At 33.8% G+C, this 23,723-nt stretch overlaps 1 long non-coding RNA gene across 1 annotated transcript; it reads right to left on the bottom strand.

Annotated features, from left to right (window-relative positions):
• Window positions 1-3,803: 3,803 nt before the first annotated feature.
• On the bottom strand, window positions 3,804-6,537 carry LOC145584862 (uncharacterized). The gene is made up of 4 exons (XR_014100432.1): window positions 6,419-6,537; window positions 5,654-5,711; window positions 5,457-5,555; window positions 3,804-3,835 (listed from the first exon to the last, which is right to left on the bottom strand). It is a non-coding gene; the product is annotated as an uncharacterized LOC145584862 (long non-coding RNA).
• Between the last annotated feature and the right edge of the window lie 17,186 nt (window positions 6,538-23,723).

Below are 23,723 nucleotides of genomic sequence, written 5' to 3'. Positions count from 1 at the left end.
TTTAACACTTCAAATTATTCCCCACAATCACGTATAATAAATCATCCAATACCCAAGATTATATTTTAAAAAAAAAAAACTCAAACGATAACAAATAATCATATTTTTCGAAATTACATATACTAGTACACAAAATAGAAAACTCATATATAATATATGATTCCACAATATCATATGATAGCACACTTATCACATATAATTACATAAGCACGTATTTGACACATAATATTTCAAAACAATTTCCTAACGGGATTCTAAAGATGATGGACATTGAAAATTACCTTGATCGTGCGTAAAACTCAAGGTAATTAACCTCCGGAACGGTCACCTAGTAGCCTCTGTCTACAAATAAACGATTCTAAGTTAGATAATTATACGACTATATATAAAAAAAATTGAGCGTGTGATTAATTTATCATAACCCGTAATCTAGTCACCCCAAAAACAAAATATAAACAACTAATTAAATGGTGCCCTCATCATCATCACCGACATCCATCATCATCATCACCGACATTCGTCCATCATCATCACCGACATCCCAAAATTCCACTAAAACCCAAATCCCAAATTCCACTGAAAGCCATACAAATTCCTTTTTTTTTTTAGAAATCAATAAGCACAAAAATCCAATAGACCAAATACATACTGAAACCGAAACAATGGAGTGACGAGTTGCGGTGACTTCCGAACTCATCATTGAAAAATATTTATTATTAATTTTTTTTTTTTTTTAGAAGAGATAGTTTACTTGAGAAAAGATTGAAAGTACGATATTGAAATTTGAGGTTAAGGGGGCTTTATATAATTTGAGTTGTTTAGCACTCTAGAAATTTCACAAGATAAGGGTCAAACTTATCTTGAGTTTGTTACATAAACTCAGTAAACAGATTTTCAAAATTCCTTTTTATCAGCTTTCAAACCAATCTCTGTATGTTATCCAAAATCAGTTTTTTTTTTTTATCAAATCCGAAAATAATAATAATAATAATAATTTTTACAATTTGAAAATAATAATAATTAGTTTTAAAGTTTATTTATTTATTTTTGAAAAGAAATCGTTGACTAAAAATACTCCAAAATTTGGGGTATTACATCTACTCCCCCTAAAATGAAAGTTCGTCCTCGAACTTTTAAGTTAGGTAGCTCTCAGAATAAAGCACACACGATGACAAAAGATAAGTTAGTATTACAAAGATAGCCTAGGAGGCTTTGCACCTGGGGAAGGAGTACGGTATCCGGGCTTTGGCCCATCAGTACACTGATGAAGTTACACCGCCAAGGATTAGGGCAAGCTATATTCTGGGTCATTAGATGTCTAGGCCAACCGAGAGATAAAGGAGGAGCCAGTTCAAGCTGTACTCGGAGGAGAAAAAGAGCAAGGACCAGAAGAAGCTCAGGTGAACTCTACTTTACCGCCGCCTGAGTAGACAGGAGAGAGGGACCAAGCTGCGCCGCAAGTTTAAGTTCATTTTCTTTTATTCGGCTTTAACCGGCCGTTTGCATTTCTAGCCTGTGTGCTGATTATTTGAATGTAATGAATCAACAATTTTTAGTTCTCTGTCTTTACCCGGATGGTTATCCGGTCAACATCCTCCTACTCTTGTGGTCGGGTTTTATTTATGAAAGTACTGATTGAGTCGATTTTGATTTTGATTTGCTTTAATTTTTGCATTGATTTCTGAATTTTGCATATATATACTTGAATTTTTTCCTAACTCTTTAAGAGCATGTGGCAGATGATAACCCGGATGTACTTGCCCCTAGGCGTTTGTGTGATTGGTTTCAAAGTTTGCTGATTGATTGACTTGGGAGATTTTGAAACTTTAAAAAGTATGAGATGTTCCTAAGTCAATCCATCACAGTAGTGATTGCCCCAAACCAAGTACACAGCCGTCCAAGCATACAAAACGGCGGTAACCGTTAGCCCAGGCGGTGAAAAAGTTGTGGTGATCTCCTCCGCCTGGAGCTCTAGCAATCCAATTATGCTCAATGTCCCTTTGCCCCATTGGGGGGGACTTACGTAATTTCAAAAAGTAATCTAAGTTAGAATTTTGGCCGGTCACCGACTTATCTCTTTAGACATCCAGGCCCCGTAGACTTGGTCGTTCTTTAGATTACCCGGGTCAGACGACTATGATTTGACCAATTAAGTCATTCAATCTTTGTCGCATGTATGCGTTGGTAGAGCGCTTGTAGGGAATTATTCAAGCATCCCACACTTGAGCCCCAATGTGGTCATACACTTAAGTATGGTGGCGTCCATAGGGAAGGAAACTAGAGCAAAAGAGTCGGCAACAAGTTTTAGGAACTTGTAAACCACTCACAGGGTGAAGGTTACACCCCTTCACGATCCATGAGATCACTAACTCTATAGTGGTCCGAAACCATGACTGGATATTTGGGGATGAAGGTACAAATCCAACCTAAAAGAGATTGAACCTTCCCTAAATAGGCCTTTGCTTTATTCTTCTCATATTCATGTTCGCTTTTTGACTAACATACAATCATTATATTAATCCTAAACCAGTTTAATCTATGTTGGTTGAATATCAATACACAAACAAATCAATTATAGGCGATCACTTGAATTAAAGTCATATAAGCCTAATTAAAATTATTAATTATCTTATTAAGCGTGATTTCAAGTATAAATTCCCTTTAATCCTACAAGAGAGGGCGTGATCAAGCAATAACAATAATATCAAGCTACATAATAATAATTAATACAACAAATCATTATAATACTCTAAATAAAGTATAATATTAGTAAGATCCTAGGCATGATAATAACATGATTAATAAAAAATCCTAGCATGTCACTAATAAGCATTAAAGATCAAAGGTTTAGCCATAACATGATACTAGAAAGATACATGATATTAGAAATATTAGTTAATTCCATAAACATGATACTAGAAAGCAATAAAAGTATCCTAATAATGATACTAGAAATTAATAAAATAATTAAAATATGATGTCTACATCAAAAGAATAATTAAGTAATTAAATTACTTAATTTGATGTCTCGTATCTCTTTCGGTCAAACAATACACACGTTATAACTTCAAGGAAAATATTAAATCAAACAATTAATTTAAATAATTGAAATAGGGATTTGGGACCAAACCCTCATAAATTATCAACCTTTCACGTCTAGGGAAAAGGCAACTTCGAACTTGCACTAGGCGAAAATATGTAATGGCCACCGGTTGAAACCCCCCCATTGCCACCGGTTTTGAACCGGTGGTAATTTGGGGGGTGGCAATAAACAAACGCAAGGCCACCGGTTCAAAACCGGTGGCAAAAGTCCTTATGGCCACTGGTTAACCGGTGGTAATAATAATTATGGCCACCGGTTAACAGGTGGCAATGTAATGGCGCGCTTTTTTTTTGGATTGGAAGACTGACTTTTGCCACCGGTTTGAACCGGTAAACCGGTGGCAATAATAGGGATGTTATTTTTTTTCTCATTTTTTTTTCGTTTTGCCTGCAATTATTCCTGCAACTGATCCTGCTATAATATTCTGCCATATTATTGCTATAAATTCTGCCATAATATAATTATTATTAATAATCTTAACAAGAATTAAAAATATATATTTAGACATTAATAATTAAAAACCAAATGCAATACAACAAATAAAGTGTGATATACATAAATACAAACAATACTATCTAGTCAATATTGTAGTCTAAAAGTTAATAATTAACAAAGTATAAATTCAAAATGATGTCACATTTACAAATTGAAGGTGATGAAAGATGCCAACATGTCTCGAACCTCATTAAGGTCCTTTCTTGTTAACGGATCTCCCTTTTGCACCTTGCAAAACTTGGAATATATATAAATTATGTTAGAATAAATTAAATTAGTTAAGTTAAACATGTGAGTAATAATATGTAAAAAAATTAAATACTTAGGTCAAAACGGTCTAAAAGAAGGCCTAAAAGACTTCTACTTGCCCATTTTCTACATTTTTTAACTAATGACCATGTTGTTTCTCATAATATGTCAATTATACTTAGTTATAGGTGGCTAAGCCTTTAAATCAAAGAAAAAGAGCATTTTACTAAGTTTAAGGTCGCATTTTCGTCCTAAATAGCCTAAATAAGGCCTAAATGACTTCTACTTTCCCATTTTCTACATTTTTTAACTAATGAACATGTTATTTCTCATAAAATGTCAATTATACTTAGTTATAGGTGACTAAGCCTTGAAATCACAGAAAAAGAGCATTTTACTAAGTTTAAGGTCGCATTTTCATCCTAAATAGCCTAAATAAGGCCTAAATGACTTCTACTTGCCCATTTTCTACAATTTTTTAACTAATGACCATGTTGTTTCTCATAATATGTCAATTATACTTAGTTATAGGTGTCTAAGCCTTGAAATCAAAGAAAAAGAGCATTTTACTAAGTTTAAGGTCGCATTTTCGTCCTAAATAGCCTCAATAAGGCCTAAATGACTTCTACTTGCCCATTTTCTACAGTTTTTAAGTAATGACCATGTTATTTCTCATAACATGTCAATTATACTTAGTTATAGGTGGCTAAGCCTTGAAATCACAGAAAAAGAGCATTTTACTAAGTTTAAGGTCGCATTTTCATCCTAAATAGCCTAAATAAGGCCTAAATGACTTCTACTTGCCCATTTTCTACATTTTTTTAACTAATGACCATGTTATAACATGTCAATTAGACTTAGTTATTGATGGCTAAGCCTTGAAATCACATAAAAAGAGCATTTTTCTAAGTTTAAGGTCGCATTTTCATCCTAAATAGCCTAAATAAGGCCTAAATGACTTCTACTTGCTGATTTTCTACATTTTTTAACTAATGACCATGTTGTTTCTCATAATATATCAATTATACTTAGTTATAGTTGGATAAATCTTGAAATCAAAGAAAAAGAGCATTTTACTAAGTTTAAGGTCGCATTTTCGTCCTAAATAGCCTAAATAAGGCCTAAATGACTTCTACTTGCCCATTTTCTACAATTTTTTAACTAATGACCATGTTGTTTCTCATAATATGTCAATTATACTAAGTTATAGGTGTCTAAGCCTTGAAATCAAAGAAAAAGAGCATTTTACTAAGTTTAAGGTCGCATTTTCATCCTAAACAGCCTACATAAGGCATAAATGACTTCTAGTTACCCATTTTCTACTTTTTTTTAACTAATGACCATGTTCTTTCTCATAACATGTCAAATATACTTAGTTATAGGTGGCTAAGCCTTGAAATCATAGAAAAAGAGCATTTTACTAAGTTTAAGGTCGCATTTTCTTCCTAAATAGCCTAAATAAGGCCTAAATGACTTCTACTTGCCCATTTTCTACATTTTGTAACTAATGACCATGTTGTTTCTCATAACATGTCAATTATACTTAGTTATAGGTGGCTAAGCCTTGAAATCACGTAAAAAGAGCATTTTACTAAGTTTAAGGTCGTACCTCATCAAGATGTATGGTGTTGGTACAATGAGTCGCTATGTCAAGCATGAATCTCATCACGTATAATCCACAATCAACTCCATTATCTTGTTGTGGGCACTAGCATAGGAACAAATCAAATGAATCAAACGTCACATAAAATCCACAATTGTTTTTGCAATGTTTATTAAGATAATCACAATATGATGTGGCATTACCATAGGTGATTTCCATGTAGGACCCCGTGGAGCACGACCATGTATCTTCTTCATAATACTATAGGAAAGTAAATTCAAATTTGATTAGTTCAGTTCAGTTCAGTTCAGCTCAGCTCTTAATTTATGTCTAATGATATTGCTAATGATATAAAGCCAAATTTCATTCTTTTAAGCTCTTATTACAACGACAACAACAACAAAAACAACAATAATAATAATAATAATAATAATAATAATAATAATAATAATAATAATAATAATAATAATAATAATAATAATAATAATAATAATAATAATAATAATAATAATAATAATATTAATAATAATAATAATAATAATAATAATAACATTAATAATTGAAATAATAATACTAATAATAATAATCAATAAATAATAATAATAATAATAATCATCAATAAATAATAATAATAATAAATAGTATATGTGTTTAAAATGTTTAGAGGTTTCAAGTTTTTAATATATTTTCCATACATTTTATAATATATTTTCCATACATTTTATAATTATAATTATATAGTATATTTTTCGTAAATATTTTAATATGTACATTTGTATATACACATATGTATAGTAATAAATAATCAATAAATAATCAATAAATAATCAAAGATCACTAATCCGTAGTTAAAAATCACTAATTAATAAGTTCAGTTCAGTTCAGTTCAGTTCAGCTGAGTTCAGTCAATCGGAACAGGCCCTAAATGAGTTAGGTTAAGATAATCAACACTAGGTAGCTATATTTACTTTTGTAGTACAGACATCACGAGGTACTTCTTTGTTGATCGAGCTGAATCAAGGTGAAAGATTGTGTTATTAGCAGGACAAATCACCATGAGGAACCAATGAAACCTACATAAATTCACAATACACAAATAAATCAATAATTAGCGTACAACATATAATTCAAATGTAGAAAGAATTGAATTACACATGGTTAAACGTACTCCTCATAACATGGGGCGAATATGAACTTGTCTCCCGCAGGCATTGATTCCCTAATACTATGATTAACATAATACATCACCTCGGGGGAGTTGTGTAAGATTCTAGTCTCGGATGTCTGTTCGGGGCATAACCACCCAACTTTACTAGGGGAATCAGTGTCACTTAAGTGCTCCCGTAGTGCTCTGTGTGCATGGACAATGAAAAATTAATTGACATATATATGAAGGATAAACAACACTAATATGAATAACATATTTAATTTAAGTGGCATGTGCCTGTACCTCATGAATTTTTGAATGAGAGAAATGTTAAGCATTGAACCTCTTAAAAATTCCTTCACATCTTGTTTGTTTAACCATGCACTTGCATCCTCATCATAATGGAACATTGCCTTAGGAAGTGCAATTTCAATGGGATCGTCACTAGGCAAATGACTAAAACGATTGTGTAGAAAAGTTAAATCCTTAGTGAGCGATTGAAGGACATTGTCTCCAACAAGTAGAGTAGGTTGCATGGCTGAACCTTTTGAAGAATTCTTTTTCGACACTTGTTCACTCATCTTCTTTGTAGGTTCATCAACGCTTTTAGGCTTCTCCACCTTCCTTCTCTTTGATGGTTGCCTTTTTTTTTGAAATCTGATCAAACAAAGATAACCGGTGGCCTTTAAGCGGTGGCATTTTCAATTTTTCTACTAGTGTTGTCTAGGTGAGTCTAGAACTTATGGATGCGGTTTTGTGTTTGTAAAAAGACTAGGCTAGAAAGCATGAGGGAAAGAACAAGTTATTGCTTAAGAGAAAGAATAGAATAGAATTAGATGATTGCTGATGATTGAAAACGGGGAATAAGGACCTTATACATATAGAAAAAAGTCCCAAAACGACTTGAAAAAGATCGAATTTGATTCGGAGTAAAATTGCTTCCATCGCGCGACAGGTTCCATCGCGACGCGATGGGTCCTGTCGTTTCGCGATGGAGAACGCGTTATCTAAAATCCGTATGTGTAGACACCTAAAAATGTCTCCCCAAAACCAAACCCGATGATAAACAACCTTTCACCGCCATTATTGGTCGGGTTGAGTATTTAATCTTGGAGTGCTTAAATCCATATTTCCATTTCATAAACCAACCCAATTACTAGCCCATTTCCCCAAACCATAACTTATTCTCCTCTTTTCGTGCCTTTAAACCCAAAATAATTCATTTCGTGTCCTTTAAAATCATTCTTTTCTTGTCCATAATCTGGGTCCAATGATTGAATAGTTGGATGGGGCTTGAAAGGAGCTTTCCAAAGATATATTATAAGCCCAAATCCGAGTTATAACGAATAAGTTGTGACCAAAATATTAAACTGAGCCTAAACCGAACCTAAGCCCACCTTACCTACGACCCAATGATCATGTGGAGGGTCCAAATGATTTAATACAATTCCTAAACCAATTAGGATTAATTGGAAGATTCTACAAGTTTCTAAAAGATCTTAATTATCCTTTTTGAAAGGTAAGATTAAAGAGTTTGAAATTGAATAAAACTCCTTTTTTTAAAGTCCTAATTTTATTCGAATTGAAAGACGTTCAAAGATAGACAAATATTATTTTCGTGACTCATAGTTTTTATCCAAATTTTATATGGTTGGATATCCCTTGAAATTATCTTTCCAATGATATATTATAATATCAATTCTGAGCTATAACGGAAAAGATATGAATAAAATGTCAAACTCTATCCAAAACTGACACCGTCTCACGATTTCGGCCATATCTTTACTTCTACAAAATATTTTAAGGAAATTTTGACTTTTACCACCAAAAAATTTGGACAAATTGTTTTTTACCACCTACTATTTTAAAAGTTGTATTTTACCACCAAATAATGTTCTAAAAATTGTTTTTCACCACCTACCGTTAAGAAAACTGTTAAATCTAACGGTGTTAAAAAACATTCTTCGATTTTCGTGCCCAAAATTTGTTTTTTTATAGGTTTAGGGGGGCATTTTGGCCCTATGGGTCCAATTTGAGTTCAAAATTGATTAAAAAAAATGATCGGAAATACCTCGTTTTGCGTGTTCACGCATTTCGATGTATTTTTAAACACGCAAAACGAGGTATTTCCGATCATTTTTTATCAATTTTGACCTCAAAATGGACCCATAGGGCCAAAATGCCCCCCTAAACCTGTGAAGAACATATTTTGGGCACGAAAATCGAAGAATTTAAAAAATTCCGTTAGATTTAACGGTTTTCTAAACGGTAGGTGGTAAAAAACAATTTTTTGAGTTTTATTTGGTGGTAAAATACAACTTTTTAAATAGTAGGTGGTAAAAAACAATTTGTCCAAATTTTTTGGTGATAAAAGTCAAAATTTCCATATTTTAATCTGATTCTAATTGGGTTAGAAAGTAGACTTCAAGAGATTTCCAACGATATCTTATTCATCTTATTCCAATTTCTTGATCAAAAGATATGATAAAAACAAAAACAGCAAAAACTGCAGTCTATCGAGTTTTATTTCGATTTAATTCGGATCTTATCTTATTTCTTCGATCCCTCTTTTTTCTCTATAAATAGAGGTCATATCACCACTTTTTCAATCATCAACAAGCTTGATCATAAAATAATTCTCTTCTCCCTCTTTAGCCTAAATACTAGCCATCGTATTATCTCAAAATACTTCCCTTAAGCACTCCAAGGAGTTCATACTTAACCCGAGGTTCCGTCCTTAAACCAAGGCGTGAAAGGTATAATTAACTGAGGATTTGGACCAAATCCAATATACTTTTTATTTAATTTAATTTAATTATTTCAATTTGATTTATATTTTAATTGAAGTTACTAACAATTTATTCATAATGTAGCAATTTAAAGGAACGCGCGGAATGTGAGTAATTAATTATTTTACATACTCTTATTTTATTTTTATATTGCTAGCATCATGATTATGTTATTTTATATTTTATTTGACTAAATTTATTATTGTTGAATTGCTTCCAATATTAATGTTTATTCTATTGTTATTATGATCACCATATTGCATATTAAAGAGAATATGTAATTGAAAATCACGACTAATAAGATAATTTGGACAACCGGTTTAGGATCCTTTTTAATCTTGTTATTTAATCAAGTGATCACTAATATTTTAGAATTATGTGTTGCATTAATATTCAACCAATTTAGCTAAATAATAGTTTGGAGCAAATTGAATATTTTGTTTTTATGCCTTTGAGATCGCAGGAATCACTTTTCACTATAAGAATCGAGTAGAGGCCAATACGGGCGAATGTGACTCCATGACTCACTACGTACCATCATCCCCGATCCTCCTTACGTAGTTCCGAGCCATATGGAGTTAGTAATCTCATGGATTATGAATGGGGTGTAACCTTCACGGGTCAATCGTTGTTGCCTTCATTGTCCCTTATTCGTGGTTGCCTTAAATGATCCGTGAACGGTTTAAAAGTTCCTTAAAAACTTGTTGGCGGCTCCCTACTTTCCTTGTCCCTAACGTATATGTCTATTCCTACTTTCTAAGAGTGCCAAGCATATTCACAACATGCTTAACGTAGGCGCACTTCGAACGACGCCTACAGTATGGCATCCTTAATCTAATTAACTTAGATTAATTAAAGTCTATACTTATCTTTTAAAATCCGATTTATTTTATAAAACACTTGTTTTATTCCAAATTAAATTCTTTATTTTCTAAAAGATATAATTAATAATCCCAATTCCACTAGAATTTAAAATAACATTCTAGATTATTCTAGAAGATTAAAGTTAATCCTAATGAATTTAGATATAATAACTAATGGGCCTCCACTTGATCATTGGGCCGTATATAAAACTCATTTGAGGGCCAATTCAACATTTTGGCCATAACTTCCTCATTATTTATTGGAATTGGGCTTATAATATATCGTTGGAAAGCTCTTTTCAAGACAATCCAACTACAATATTATTGAACCCTTATCATGGACCAAAATAAACTAGACTGAACATTTCCCATAATTAGAGTACGAAAAGAAACATTTTCAAAAATAGAAAGAAGTATTTAAAACGACAACATCACAAGACTTTTCACATTTTCACCTGGCTCGATATTCAAATGACGTGAAAGATATTCATCATTGGGTTTGGTTTTTGGGAAGACTGACAGGCTAAAGTCGTATCACTGATATGTCTATTTTATATAGTGTTTTACCCTTATCCCTTGGTCAAAATTAGAAGTGTTTTTGGCTCTTTAGAGCCAACTTTATTATTAATTGGTGTTTTCTAGTATTTTCGTAGTTTAAGTTATGTTTTGTAGGGAATTGCACATTTAGAGCATTTTCCCGAGATTATTTAGTGCAACTACGAGCATTGGAGGAGCACGACCACTTTTCGTAGCCCAAGACCGGTTATATTCATCAAACCAGTGATTAAGGGCTCGACATATGAGATACCGAGGCATTTGGACCAAGTATTAAAGCCCCAAGGAGGAGATTTAGTTTGAGCCAAAGTTGATAGCCCAAACAAGAAGTCTAAGAGCTTCGCCCACCCGGGCATTGCCTCTCCCGAATGCGCGCCCGGTCGGGAGGGGCGGAAGAAGGATCAGGGCATTGCTTCACTCGAGATCGCGCTTGGCCGGGCGCGAGAGATGGTTTAGAGACAAAAAAGGCGCGCCCAACCAGGCGGTACCTCGCCCGACCAGGCGCGTGTTTTGAAGGGTTTTTTTCGACGATTTAACTTAGTTTCTAATTATGATTTTTACAGGCCTTTTATAAATACGTTTTAATAGCTTTAGATACAATTATCTATCTTTCATTAGTTTTAATCTTCTCTTAAGCTTAAACTTCTCTCTTGTTTTCTCTCTCTACAACTTTGTTCTTTAATTCAACTCATTATTTCCGTCAACTTTGGTAACGATTTCTTCCTTATTAATTTCAGTAATTTAATTTCTTTAATTCATCATGTCTTGTTTATTTGGTTTGATTAGTTTAGATTTAATTATGTGTGAATAGTTTTCTTTCTAGGGTTTGTGGGGATCCATAAATAATATGAAGGGGTCAATTATTATTGTTAATTGTCAATGCTTGATTAATTTCCTATTGATTGATTTAATTCTATGCAATTAGATTAGGCCCGGTTTAATTGTATGAGTTATGCAATATTGATTCAAGATTCGAGAGATGAGATTGAATACCGGTAAATTAACTCTGTGATTGTAATACGTAGCGAAAGCCCTTTATGATCTGATTAATTGATGTATTGATGATTGATTATTATGTTTTACGCTAGAATATTTTTTATTGGTGAACCTATACCCTAGGCTTTTATTAATTGATTTCTCCCCACTTTTATCTCCCTTAGTTTAATTTCATCATATCTATAATTTAGTTACTTTATAATTTAGATTATATTAATTAAGTAGGAATATGAAGACTTGTTTCCCTGTGGTTCGACCCTTCTACCCTATCTGCATAGTTAGAGGAACTTAGGAATTATTTTTTACTAGGTGATATGACTTTATCCTGTCAAAAATTGGCGTCGTTGCTGGGGAAACAATTTTATTTTTAATTTCTAATTGTTTTTATAGTCTAAATTATTTCTTCCCGTCTCGGAGAACGCAAGTTCTTTAAGAAAATTTTCTCATATTTGTTTGTTCATTTCTGTGTTTATGCCCAGGAGTTCTAAATCAGGTTACATTCCATTCAATCTTGAAATCAAACAATCTTTTTATAGACAAAAGAATTTTTACAGGCAGATATGAAACACCTTCTGAAGGTAATCCACCTTTGGAACGCCCATCTAATTCTAGCGATTCGGAAGTTTCTTCATAACCTGAATCAGAGATGGCAAATCCACCTCCACAGCCACCTTGCAAGCTCAACGATTATTCGCAGCCGTCGCTGACAGATTTTCCACACCTTACTCCTACTCCGACTCTTGATGTAGTGTAATTTGAGATCAAGCCCCTATTTATCACGATGATAGAGAAGAAGAAATTTAGTAGAGCTAAGGGTGAAGATCCTAATATTCACATTGCAGATTTCTGTCAGTATTGCAATACCATTAGGACAACTGGGGTCATGCAAGACCAAATCATGGAGATCCTTTTTCCTTTTCTTTATGTGGAAAAGCTAAACTATGGTTTAATAGTTTGAATAGAACTGCACTTGGTATTATTGACTGGGAAGCTCTTACTTTAAATTTTTATAATAAATATTACCCTGCAGAGAGGACAACTTTACTTGGGAAAGATTTAAGGATCTACAAAGAGAACGTCCCCACCATAATCTAGGACAATGGCAGTTGATCCAAGATTTTTACAATGGACTTGGAAACTCATCTAGATCAATTCTAGATTCTGCAGCTAGTGAGAGGTTCATGAATCTTAATGTTAAAAATGCAGATCAAGTTATCGAAGACATGGCAATTCATAATTCCCAATATGGGAATCCGAGAGGGTTTGCTAACAAAAGAAAACATAATGTTGATTCTGTATCCTTCTTCCAGGCTCAGTTAACATCTATTTGCCAAAAACAAGATAATCTTACTACTATTCCTAACTTTGTAGCTAATGTTTCTGCGGTCAATAATAATAATGAAGCTTTATTTAGTGAAAATCGTGGAATTGTAGGACATTGGGAGCAAGATTGTAGGAGTTCCATGGAGCAAGTTTATGCCTTCAAAACCTATAGGAAAAATAAGCCATACTCCAACACTTATAATCCTGGCCTTCGGAACTATCCATATCTTTCCTACTGGAGCATTGTAGGCGTCGCTCGAAGTGCGCCTACGTTAAAGCATGTTGTGAATATGCTTGACATTCTTAAGAAGTGGGAATTGACATATACTATTAGGGACAACGATTAGAGACAAGGAAAGTAGGGAGCCACCAACAAGTTTTTCAGGAACTTGTAAACCGTTCACGGATCATAAAAGGCAACCACGATAAAGGGACAGCGATAGGAAACAACGATTGACCCGTGAAGGTTACACCCCATTCATAATCCATGATATTACTAACTCTATATGGTTCGGAACCACGAAAGGAGGATTGGGGATGATGGTACGAAGTGAGTCATGGAGTCACGTTCGCCCGTATGGCCTCTACTCGATTCTTATAGTGAAAAGTGATTCTTGCGATCTCAAAGGCATGCAAACAAAATATTCAATTCGCTCCAAACTATTATTAAGCTAAATTAGTTTAATATTAATGCAACACATTATTCTAAAATACTAGTGATCACTTGAATAAACAACAAGATTAAAAGGAACCTAAATCGGGTGTCCAAATTATCTTATTATGAGTGATTTTCAATTACATATTCCCTTTAAACATACAATATGGTGATCATAAATAATAATAGAATAAACATTAATATTGGAAGCAATTTAACCATAATATCATTAGTCAAATCAAATATAAATAAAACCCTAACCATGATACTAGCAACAAGAATAAAAATATGAGCAATTAAGTGATTAATTACTCACTTTCCGTGTTTCCATGAATTGCTACATCATGAATAAACTGTTAGTAACTTCAATAAATATAAATCAAATTGAAACAATTAAATTAAATAAAAAGTAGAGTTGATTTGGTCCAAACCTTCAGTTAATTGTATCTTTCACGCCTTGGTTTAAGTATATAACTTTGGGTATTGTATGAACTCCTTGGAGTGCTTAAGGAAGGAATGAAAAAAATAGGGAGGCTAGTATTTAGGCTAAAGAGGGAAAAGAGAATTATTTTGTGATCAAGCTTGTTGATGATTGAAAATAGAAGAGATATGACCTCTATTTATAGAGAAAAAAGAAGGGTCGAAAATACAAGATAAGATCCGAATTAAGTCGGAATAAAACTCGATAGACAGCAGTTTTTGCAGTTATTGTTTTTCTCATATCTTTTGATCCAGATATCAGAATAAGATAAATAAGATATCGTTGGAAAGCTCTTGATGTCTACTTTCTAACCCAATTAGAATCAGATTAAAATATTTTGTAGGATAAAAGATATGGCCAAAATAGTGAGACGGTATCAATTTTGGATAGAGTTTGACATTTTATTCATATCTTTTCCGTTATAGCTCGGAATTGATATTATAATATATCATTGGAAAGATAATTTCAAGGTATATCCAACCATATAAAATTTGGATAAAAACTATGAGGCACGAAAATAATATCTTTCTATCTTTGAACGTCTTTCAATTCGGATAGAAAATAGGAGTTTCAAAAAGAAATGATTTATTCAATTTTAAACTCTTTTATCTTATCTTTTCAAAAAGGATAATGTAGACACCTAAAAATGTCTCCCCAAAACCAAACCCGGTGATGAACACCTTTCACCGCCATTATTGGTCGAGTTAAGTATTTAATCTTTGGAGTGCTTAAATCCATGTTCTGTTCAATATATTTCATGAACCAATCCAATTTCTAGCTCATTTCCCTAAACCATAACCTATTTTCCACTTTTCGTGTCCACATCGCAAAACCGAGAGAAACTGATTTTATGGATAAATAATTTTGATCCAATTATTAATTTTTTGGATAGGCCTTGAAATAAGCTTTCCAACCATATATCATAAGCCCAATTTCGAGCTATAACGAAAAAAATATGAGCAAAACACTAAACTCGGCCCAAAACCGACACCCTTCCACTAAAACGGCCGTATCTTAAAATCCAAAAATTATTTTTACCTGATTCTAACTGGGTTCGAAAGTAGACTTGATAAGATTTCTAATGATATATTATATGCCTTATTCCGAGTTACGGATCAAAAGTTATGATGATTTTAAAAACGGGTAAAAAACTGGAATTACTGCGCACAGTGCAAAAGCACCGTGTCACGGGAGTGTGCCCCGTCTTACGGTGCCTTCCCCCATCTGACGGTGCCTGGTGCCGAGACACGGTACTATAAATCGTGTCACGGTGCCATTTTTGAAGCCTTTTCGCGTCAAATGCCACCGTGGCACGGACCTGCTGCCGCGACACGGTATTTCCCACCGTGTCATGGTGCTTTTTCCGTGTAATTTCCGCGTTTTCCCATACCGTGACACGGTGTACAGTACCATGCCATGGTGGACACTGTCGTGTCACGGTACGTGTGCAGTGTCACGGAATTTTCTCGTGTCTTTTCCGCGTAAACCCTTCACGCGTTTTCACTTACCGTAGGTCAAATATTTCCCGCGTCACTCCAGTTGTCCACCGCATCACGGGATTTTTCCCCGTCTGACGGTGCCTGGAACCGTGTCATGATGGTTTTCTGCCATGTCGCGGTGTTAATTTTTAGGGTTTTTATCTTTTTAGGGTTCCACGTGTTCCCTTTACTCAATTTCCCTATAAATAAGCCCCTCATTTCTGCAGTTCGGGGCATCAAATCATTCTCTCTTCCTCTCTTTTACAACAAAAATTATTATATTCTCTCTCCCATACTCTAAGCCTTAAACCTATATTCCTAATTACACCATTCTTCCCTTAAGCACTCCAAGGAGTCTATACTAAACCCTAGGTTCCGTCCTTAAACCAAGGCGTGAAAGGTATAAATAACACTAGTAGAAAAAGTGCTATTTGTAACTGACGAAATTGACTTTTTGTAACTGGCATTGTTGGTTGCGAATGCCACCGTTACAACTAGTGAATATTATTCGTAACCGGCTAATGTTAGTTACATATAATGTATTATTTGTAACTGGCTTAACCCAACGCCAGTTACAAAAAGTCTATTTTCCAAGTTAGAAATCATACTATTTGTAACTGACATTAAGTTACGTCGGTTGTAATAAGGGTATTATTAGTAACTGGCAAATCACAACGCCGGTTACGAATATATTTTTTTATTTTTTTAAAAAAAAAATACTATTAGTAACTAGCACTAGATTACGCCAGTTACTAATGAATAATAATTTTCTTTTATAAATATTTGATTCGAATACAAGAATGGCATCGTCAAATGGGTTATAACCTTTTACTATTCAACCAACAAAACACGTACTCTGAATACTTCCATATAACTTAAATTCACCCACAAAATACAATACAAACACTCTAAATAGCTTCACGCAACTCAATTGAATTATTCATCCACAACCATAAAATACACAAAATTAACTATACTTTAATATCCAAACAACAATTAAAACTTGAATAAAAAATTCATTGATTTATAATTTAGAAATATAATAACAATAACCAATAGGCTAAATAAAATTAAAGTGGATACATTAAATGTGTTACATTGTTTAATTAAGCTAAATGCGATTAATCATAACATCAATTAATAAGATAACTAGTCTTTCAACAAAAAATTAAGCCTAAAAAACTTAGCCCATTATTCTTGAATCTCATCCAATGTTACATCATTGTAGGCTGCAAGTCTTACCAAATACTATTGCAAATATAAAAAAAAAAAAAAATACGTGTATATATATTATACTTTATAAAAATAAAACATCAACCAAAACTCGTATAAAGCTTTTTAGCTTGCACAAAAGAGGTAAATTCATCACTATCCTCTTTCAAATTGCCCTTCCAATCGCTATGGAAAGATACTATCTCATACATATATCTCATCACATGATAAGCACATTCGGTACCACCACATTGTTGAGCACACTAATTCAAATGAACATAGATAGTACAATTATTTAATAAATTAAATAGTACTTTCATTACTAATAGACTTTTAAGCACATTCGGTACCACCATCTTTAGACCTAGCACAAGGTGCCCAAATAAAAGATATACAACCAAAAATCAATCATGTTAGATACATCATATAGAAATTAATGGCGTTTGTTTCAACTTGTCTCAATGTCAAATATATTCACCATCTTTTCACCTAACACAAGGTAGTCCTCTTTTGACTTCCAAGCCAGCTTAACAATTCTAGTATCATCATTAATCTCATCTCATCTAGCACCCATTAATTAACAAAGATAAAGAGGAAAAAGTATACTTTCCCTGTGCATATTACATGTTACATAAGCTTTTTCGACACGGAGTCTTAAGAGTTTGAGTTGATTTTTTTTTTTTTTACATTTGAGTTGAACTTGTTAAATAATACTTCCTCCGTTTCTATTTAGTTGACGCGTTTAATTTAGGCACATATATTAAGGAGAGGAGAGTGAGAGAGAATGAAAAGGCAAGTGGATTATCTAGTAAATACAAGGTAAAACATTTACCCCAAAAGGAAACGTGTCAACTAAAAAAATACTTCCTAAAAAGGAATACATGTCAACTTTAAGAAACGAAGGTAGTACTTCGTATATAAGCATAGTTTGTTGGGGATTTAATACTTATAAAAAGAGAAAATGGTTTAATATTTTTTTTAAAAGTAAGGGATATGAGAGAGAAAAAACCAATTTTGCAAAGTGCCTCTAGATTCACCAGATCAATTTATTTCTTTTACCCCTATTCTGAGCTTGTTTAAACACAAAATAATCACAAACTATTTACACTCCTAACCAGTACAAGGAGAGAGTGAACAAAGGGAACAAAATCTATTCATATAGTCAATTTCTTATCCCAAATTGAAGTATTATCTTTTCTTAGTCCAAGGAGTATGAAAAGAGGCTGATGACAAGATCAAGAAGGTTTTTCTAACTCATTCACCAACTTCACCAATACAATTTATGTACAACAACCTCATACAAAATATAAGTCCACCACAGCAATACAACACCTTCTGCTATTAATCTTGCATTATAACCACAATTCCCAAGAAATGGACAATTATAATGCTGTTAGCATATTTTTCAAAGTTGTCTTGCATTATAAACCAAGAACCTTTACACTAACACCCATATTCAACCCAATTTCTTTTCAATATAAAAAATATTGACAACTTGAGTCAACCATAAAGGCATTATGAAGACTGATTGCCATGCCCCCATTTTCCGCAATACTCACAGTAAGGAAAAACAAACTATAGCAAACATTGCGCCGAACACCCACAAGTTCAGATTGACAGAAGAATGAAGGGCATAATTACTGTATAATTTTCCAAAATATTAATTGCAAAACTAATCATGAACTCTAAAGGGAATTCCCGAATTGCTATACAAATCAATATTTCAAAGGAAATCCACAAATCACTATATTATCAATCAAATTGAAGAAGCGTCAAAAAATAACCTTTGGAATTATAGTACTAATTCTCAATGATGAAAGCGACGAAATTGAAAGCGAAAATCCCACCGAAAACCATGGTAGCGCAGATAATCGGGGCTCAAATCGTCTGGAAAAACCCTTGAGAAATTTGAATTTAAATTTATCAAATTAGGGTTTATGCAAAGTGAAAGAATTATCGGGAAAAAGAAAAAGCGAAAAAACCTTTGAGAAATTTGTTGTTTAATTTGATGTTAAGGAAGAGAGTTTTTGCGAAAAACGGAAAAAGAATGATGAAAAGGTAGAGTATAAAGAACTACAGTAGAAGTAATCATTTTGCAGGATTTATACTAGTTTGTCTAGATAGTGACTGGGGTTTGAGCCTATGTATCATTCTCCAGATTTGGATAGGTTAACTTGAAAACATTTGTTGGGGGTTCTTGTGTACAAGGCAAAGGATGTTTGAGTTTGAGCCTATGTATCACCTCGAACAGTTCGTTGGAGCGAAGGTGCAAAAAATTTCAGTTTGTTTTTTTTATTTCTGCAAATTTACTGGCATTTAATAATTTTTTTTTAACCTTTAATAAAAATTAAATAAAAATTAAATAATATTAATAGAATGTAGAAACTTAATCTTTGTTGCTTCAAAAAAAAATTATTTTTTGACTTATTATTTGTAACTGGCGTTTATAAGCTACTTACAAACTTTTTGGTCAAATTTTCTTTGACTTATTATTTTAACTGCGTTTGTAAGCTAGTTACAAACGCTTTGGTAAAATTTTCTTTACTTAATATTTGTAACTGACGTTTATAAGCTAGTTACAAACGCTTTGGTCAAATTTTCTTTGACTTAATATTTGTAACTGACGTTTGTAAGCTAGTTACAAGCTTTTTAGTCAAAGTTTTTTTGACTTAATACTTGTAACTGACATTTATTTAGTCAGTTAATAATAAAACTTCAAACAATGATAAACCACATATTAGTAACTGACATTTACTACGCTGGTTACTAATGTCATGAAATTTGTAACTGACATTATCTTAGTCTCGGTTACTATTGATGATTTTGTAACTAGCATAACATATGCCAGTTACTAATAGGGCGTTACAAATAGCATTTTTTCTACTTGTAAATAACGTAGGGTTTGGACCAAATCAAATCTATATTATTTTAATTTAATTTTCATTTGCTTTATATTTTTATTGAAGTTACTAACAGTTTATTCATGATGTAGCAATTTAAAGGAACGCGCAAAATGTGAGTAATTAATTAATTTAATTACTCGTATTTTATTTTAATATTGCTAGTATCATGATTAGATCATTTTATATTTGATTTGACTAACAATTTATTGTTGAATTGCTTCCAATATTAATGTTTATTCTATTTTATTTATTGATCACCATATTGCATGTTATAGGAAATATGTAATTGAAAATCACGCCTAATAAGATTATTTGGACGACCGGCTTAGGTTCCTTTTTAATATTGTTATTAATCAAAGTGATCAAAAATATTTTAGAATAATGTGTTGCATTAATATTAAACCAATTTAGCTTAATAATAGTTTGGAGCAAATTGAATATGTTGTTTGTATGCCTTTGAGATCGCAGGAATCACTTTTCGCTATAAGAATCGAATAGAGGCCAATACGGGCGAACGTGACTCCATGACTCACTTCGTACCATCATCCCCAATCCTCCTTTCGTGGTTCCGAACCATATGGAGTTTGTAATCTCATGGATTATGAATGGGGTGTAACCTTCACGGGTCAATCGTTGTTGCCTATCGTTGTCCCTTATTCGTGGTTGCCTTAAATGATCCGTGAACGGTTTACAAGTTCCTTAAAAAACTTGTTGGCGGCTCCCTACTTTCCTTGTCCCTAATCGTAGATGTCAATTCCCACTTTCTATGAGTGTCAAGCATATTCACCACATGCTTTAACGTAGGCGCACTTCGAGCGACGCCTACAGATAATCAAGATCTTTGAGAAACTTATAGAAGCTTCCAATTAATCCTAATTTGTTTAGGGATGGGATTAAAGCTTTTGGACCCTCCACATGATCATTGGGTCGTAGGTAAGGTGGGCTTAGGTTCAGTTTGGGCTCAGTTTAATATTTTGGCCATAACTTATTCGTTATAACTCGGATTTGGGCTTATAATATATCGTTGGAAAGCTCTTTTCAAGCCCCATCCAAATATTCAATCATTGGACCCAGATTATGGACCAAAATAAAAATGGACTAAACGTTTTTATAAAAAGGACAAGAATTGAATGATTTTATGGGACACGAAATGAATTATTTTGGGTTTAAAGGCATGAAAAGAGGAAAATAAGTTATGGTTTGGGGAAATGGGCTAAGAATTGGTTTGGTTTATGAAATGGAAATATGGATATAAGCAATCCAAGATTAAATACTCAACCCGACCAATAGTGGCGGTAAAAGGTTTTTCATCATCGGGTTTGGTTTTGGGGAGACATTTTTAGGTGTCTACAGAAGCCCCCACTTTGACTGAGTTTGTAGAAACTTCAGCTTCAAAAACGATAGTCAAAGTAGTCGATTGGGACGGAGAATGATTTAAGACATTATGCGATCCTAAATCACTCTATATACGCCGATACTTGCTGAAAAATGTTAGTTCTACAGATAAAAGATTAAAGGGATAGAATGCGTATCTGACACCAGTGTATCGGTGACAAATGAGTTTGGTAGCTTCCTATGCTTGAAGGAATCCACCGGATGACGTTTGTTGAAATGCTTTCCATGCTTGAGGAAAGCCGACAGATGAGTTTGGTAGCTTTCTAAGCCTGAAGAAACCTACTGGATGATACTTTCCATGCTTGAGGAAAGTCAACATATGAATTTGGCGATTTTCTATGCTTAAAGAAACCCATCGATAATAGTTTCCATGCTTAAGGAAAGTCGACAGATGATTTTGGCAGTTTTCTATGCTTGAAGAAACCCACCGGTTGAGATACTTTCCATGCTTGAGGAAAGTCAACATATGATGTAATCGCTGACTTCTTCGCTTTGAGAGATGACAACGACCGACAATTTTCCATGCTTGAGGAAAAACTTGTCTAATAAGATTGCAAGTCTCTGTGTATCGAGAACCTTGCGCCATGAAATGATGGTGGTTCGATTGTCCCCGAACGTGGGCTGTAAATGGTTTGCTTGTCCCCGAACGTGGGCTGTAAATGGTTCGCTTGTCCCCGAACGTGGGCTGTAAATTGTTCGCTTGTCCCCAAACGTGGGATGTAGATGGTCCGCTTGTCCCCGGACGTGGGCTGTAGATGGTCTGCTTGTCCCCGGACGTGGGCTGTAATTGAGACCTGCAAAATAAAATTTTCCAAGAGGCTCGTATAGACTATGATTGACTTGACCTACTGACTTGACCAAGCTTGACTTGACCCGACATGACATGACATGACATGAGTATGAGTTGTGATTATGTGTGTATAGTTTGAGTGTGTGTGCACAGACACAAGCAACCGAAAATGCAAAAGCAAAAAAATTTCGTCTTTTTGTCATGAGATGAGTGGAGGGTACCGACTCTCTCTCGAAAAAGAAAGACGTGAAAAAAAAAAGTTTTATTTTCTAACTTCCCTCGATGAGAAATTTTTAAAAACGTTTTTTAATTTCCCCAAACGAAAAGTTATGAGAAAGGGAAAAAGTTTTGAACTTCTTCGTTGAGTAAGACGAGATGAATCGCATGGATTAAATTGCTTGTCATGAAAATAACGTATGCATGATGCATGTTCTTAGGCCAGGAGGCTAAGGACAATTACATCATGTGACACGATAAATGAATGAACTTAGGTCATGGAGCTAAGAATCATATATGGTGTAATGAACGATCTTGAACGTCACTTAGGTCTTGAAGCTTTATTGCATAATGAACGTTGCTTAGGTCAAGGACATTAAAACTGAAATTTTATGTTTGAACTTTCCTCGACGAGAAAATTTTGAAAAAGTTTTTAAACTTCCTCAAAAGAAAAGACATGAAAAAGGGAAGAAATTTTGAACTTCCTCGTTGAGCAAGACGAAATGAATCGCATGGAATGAATTGCTTTCTTGAAGATAATGTATGCATGATGCATGTTCTTAGGCTAGGAGGCTAAGGAAAATTACATCATGTGACACGATAGATGAATGAATTGAACTTAGGTCATGGAGCTAAGCATCATATATGGTGTAAAGAAACGATCTTGAACGTCACTTAGGTCTGGAAGCTAAGCACGATATGCGATGCATGAAACAATGAATATTGCTCAGGTCAGGAAGCTAAGCAAGTATACGATGTTTCTTCTAATGAATGTTGTCTTGAAAGATGATGAAATATGCACAGTGGGGAAAAAAGATTTCAGGATAAAGGGTTCTTAAGGGGAAGGATGATGATATGGATATGGATGTGTGAGTGAAGTGTGTGAATGTGATACTAAGGTTGGCTGCAAGGGTTATGGTGATGGAAATAGATGTGAGAAGAGTCAAATATGATGACTCTTTAGGATGGGTAGGTTAAATGATGTGGGTTCAAGCCCCCAAGTCTAGCTCTAGATGGATAGGGTCATAAGATTAAGCATTGGATATTCTTTGACTCGATCATGCATATGAATGTGGCCGCACCTCAATGTGAGGTTGTCTACGTATCCGTTAGGAATCAGGCCGAACGTAGCTCTAACCAAACTTTGCACAAGTGTATGTACACCTCAAAGAGGTATTTCAAGGGTTGTAATGGTTAAGCTGATGGTTTAGGGAAGAAATGGGTAAAAGGCTCAAGACCCGAGAGAAGCCCCCAAGATATGCAATTTTGTTTTTGAAAATTTGGACTTTGCAAGTTTTATTTTTCATATATTTTTCTTATTTGAATTCCATTTTTTTCATTCTTTTGAATAAATGTAGGTAATCTCAGATCATGCAGTCCATCACTCACTTAGCATTCATGTCTGTTAGGCACAGTACCAAGCACTCGATGAGAGACGAAATTTGAGACGTGTTCATATCAAAGACATTG

This window comes from Chenopodium album, chromosome 2 (assembly GCF_948465745.1).
Source record: "Chenopodium album chromosome 2, dcCheAlbu1.1, whole genome shotgun sequence".
Lineage (NCBI taxonomy): Eukaryota > Viridiplantae > Streptophyta > Magnoliopsida > Caryophyllales > Amaranthaceae > Chenopodium > Chenopodium album.
The sequence above is the reverse complement of the archived record's forward strand: the minus strand, read 5'-3'. Positions and strand labels throughout refer to the sequence as shown.